This window comes from Anser brachyrhynchus (assembly GCF_964034855.1).
Source record: "Anser brachyrhynchus genome assembly, chromosome: 1".
NCBI lineage: Eukaryota > Metazoa > Chordata > Aves > Anseriformes > Anatidae > Anser > Anser brachyrhynchus.
Window position 1 is genome coordinate 39,341,814 of NC_137694.1, and position 4,082 is coordinate 39,345,895.

Consider the following 4,082-nt stretch of genomic DNA (forward strand, 5'->3'; position numbering starts at 1 on the left):
TGTCATCAGGGATAATCTTGAACAAGTAATTTCTGCCCTGGGGGATTCCAAACTTGTCTTTATACTGATGAATTACATGCTGTAGGATGCATGGGGACACCTTCATTAGCGTGATGAGGGACACTGTAACACACCCAACATTTCACAACATCTAAGTTTTTATCATCATGGTAAACCAACAGAACGGTATTTTTATAGTTCATGTGGTGATACAGAGACTTGACTCTTAGAGGACTGGGTGCCTTTATGGGTTCCATTCTGTTGATCTTCAGTCATCTGTGTGTCACCTCAGTGTAGACCCAAGTCTCTGGGCTCCCAAGAGTGCCACAGTTCAGAGGCAGATTCTAGAAGGGCTTCTTTTACCTGCAAGTGAATAGTCCTCATACATTTCATGAGAGCTTTCCAATAATTCCACATAACATTAGTCATCTGTAGCTTGGAGTGATGAAGTGGCCTCGGTGGGGTGTGCAGGAACCTTATGGGTTTACCCACTGAAATATTACAAGTTGATAGTGCATATTTTTTATTCACAGGGCTCTTGAGGCCATGGTAAAGCATCTGACTGTTTAAGGTCAGTTTCTTTGCAAATTTTGGACAGTCTAGTTAAATGAAAATTCTTCCTTTCAACAGCACCACAATGTAAATGCTGTTGGAACCATAAGGCTTTACAGACCATCTGGGCAACTTCTCCTGTGAAATTAGTCCCTCAGTTACCGTGTAGTCTGAGGGGCACTTTGAACTGAGGAGTTCTCTCAAGAGTTTCTTGGTGACAGTAGCATCTGTATGTCTGCAGAGGTAGGCCTCTACTTATCATGAGAACTTGTTTATGATTACAAGACTGTGTTTGTAGTTACAGCAGTTGGGCATCCGTATAAAATCCATTTACAAATTCACAACGGGACTCTGTGGTTTTGGGTGTGCTACACCTTTGGTTTGAACCCTTTGCCTAATGCCGTAGACCAAACGAACAGGAGAACAGGACTAGGACTGCAGTACAGTTATATGCTACCGGAGAAATGTGGAGCAAACCCAACTTGTTGTACTACTGTAATCAAACGCAGTGTGTGGGTCACACCAGCAACGGAAGGGAAGGGAACCTGAGGTGCTGCCAAGCAGCTGTCATGGGAATGCCACAAGGAACTGAGGTGTAATGGGCACCCAGGCCCAGCCAGCCTGCATTTTCATCTCCCAAGGGCAGGTCTTGTAAAATAGATAGTTTTAAAAGAAAAGCAGGTGGTGATGAGGCTGGTGAGAACAGGTTCAGGAGCCTGCAGGCCAGAAGGGCCTGCTCTCCTTGCTGATTGATCATTTAAGGCATTTTCTTATGTGACATCATCACAAGGAGAAACACGAGTTTAGCATTGTACTATTACTGAAAGGAAGAGGGCTTGCAGCAGACCTTCAGCATAGCAGCTGAACAGGAGCACCAGATGACGTTAAGCAGTTGCACTGTTCTCAAAGCTGCCCAAGGTCATGCACAACCCCAGAGGCGTATCAGGAACCAGTGTAAAGAGTAGCTAGCTGATTGCCCTCATGCATGAGGCGCGAGTCAGAGAAACAAGATCAGCAAATTGTGCCAAAGAGAGGGTTGGCAATAATAAATAAGCTTCTAGACCACTGGTGGAAGTGCAGACAGCACGCCCTGAAGCTAGATGCCTGGAGGAGCCAGGGGGACTGGACCCATCTAGAAAAAGGATAACGTGTGGGTTCTGTAGGGGAACACCTCTGAGATCAGGGTGTTCGGAGTTGTTCTGTCATAGCGAAACGGTCATGTGGGTCTCCACTGGAAGGGGCAGGACAGCAAAGAAGAGAAATGCTGGTTGGTAACAGGAGTAGGTTTTGTTCTCAATTGTGAGTTGGAAATATGCTGGGCTTTCCCTTCTAGAAGGAGGAATGTAACAGGGTGAGGAACAGCAAGAATTAAGAGATGATGCAGGACCAGAATATCAGTTTTTTTGTTGTTTTTTTTTCAATCAAAACAAAAGCATCAGATTTTTTCAATTAAAAAAGCAGCAGAAGCAACTATTTTCTTTTTCTTTTTCTTTTTCTTTTTCTTTTCTTTTCATACCATTCATACATTTTTTCTTTTCTTTTCTCTTTTTTCTTTTTTTTTTCTTTTTTTTTTTCTTTTCATACCAGCTGAAAAAGGCATCCTATTGGACCTGCTCCACCAAGCTGCCTGAGTGCCATACTGTTAAATGTGCCAACAAAGGAGCTAAATTTTCAAAACTATATTCACAATAAGTTATAATACAAAAAGGAGTGTGCATGTTACTTTCCAGTTGGTAGCTGTGAAAAGTGTAGGAACTACACTCCTGGAAAATTGAATCTATATGCAATAGGTATGACATGAACCTCAGTGCCAGGACAATGTTTTCAGCTTTACTTGCAGCACTTTACTGTTATTCTTCAGCCTAATATGAACTATGAATATGCAGGAAAATAAAACAATTTGAATTGCTTTGTCCTCTGAAAACCTTTTGTTTACTGTATCTTCAGGAAAGCTCAGGAACTTTCACTTGGCAGGATACATCTTTAACAACGCAAGAAAACAGAAGAAGACAGTGACGACATTCACAAAGGCCCTAACTAACTTAAAGTACAGAAGGCTCCATACTGCTAAATACGTGGGCTTGGGTCCAGTTTCTGGCCTCAAAGGCAACTGGTGCTCAAGACTAGCCCGGTCTCTAGGGAACCTCCTGGAAACAGCTGGTCAGAACAGTCCAACTACTCCTGGAGAATAAATTTGCAATTAAGCAGTGTGGGTTATGGAGAGGTCAAGTGCTTGAGCTGCTCCCAAGTCCTGTTTATTTATTCAGCAGTATACATTTATCATCAAGGTCTTCTGTCGTAGTTAATGGACAAAGAAAAATTTTTCTACCAATTGGTTCAGTTCGCCTAATGTTGACTGACTTACACAGAGGGCACACAGAACACTTCCTTGCATTAACAGGAAGAGAGTGGCTTCTATAGGGTAAACATAACTTTTATATATACAACATGAGTGTCCTAAGATCCTAAGAAAATGAATCAGTGAACATCATAACATTAACCGTTTCTGCAAAAGTTTTAGTACCTTAACTCAGTCAGTGGGTACTATTGGCCTGTTGATTGTATAGAGCACTTTTCATTACTAGTTACATCTAGGAGCTAGGATCTGAGCATTGTCCAGTGAAACTGTAAAGTCAGTTTTCAGGAAAAAAAGAAAAAATCAAAAGCTGTTCTGTGTGGTAGTGCTGACTTTCAATTCCTCAATTGCAAGAGGAAGCACTTTTTGTCAAAAGCCTTTGACAAAATATCTTTTGAGTTTGAAATTTTTGGCAAAAAAAATGTTTTTTTGCACAAATACTTTGTTCGAAAAGACTGGGACAGCTCCAGCTTACAACTAATCAGTAGCTGATGTAAAAGAAGTCAAACATATAAAATAAATTGTAGGTAGCTAAACAGACTCACACGTGGGAGGCTCATAAAAGCAGGATGGATGTCTCAAGACAGAAGAATACAAAATATATTTTAAAAATCATGACCCATTCTACTAAAATAATCAAGATGTTAAAAGTATTCACTTTGTGTTGTCTTCAGATTTCTTCTGAGATTTTGTTTCAATTCAAGCAGTTTTCCTTTCTGCATTCATGTTATCCAGTAGACACTGGATAGATATAGACACTTGTCATCAAGAAAAAATACCAAATGTAGGAAGACTTGGCAGCCATGAGATAACCTCTAGTTGTTATGGTGATGTCCTAGACTTCCAAAAACTGAAATATCTCAGAGGTATGTGGAAAAGCAGAGCATCATCTTTTGTTTATCTTTGTTATGACAATGCTAGGGAGTATATGCAGACTCCTTTAGCAAATTAAGAATGCACTGTGGAGGTATGGGGGGTGGTAGTCAAAAATACAACCTTTTCTGAGATAAAAACAATGGAAATGATACCTTGGAGTGTTTTGTGCACTGATAGGGCACCCTGCAACTTCAATACCAATTTATGACACTGGGTGGATCTCTGAAGTCAGAAGAGTAAGAAAAGAAATCCCTTAATTGTTGCTGTCTTGGTGTGAGAGCAGTGGGTTGGGGCTCCA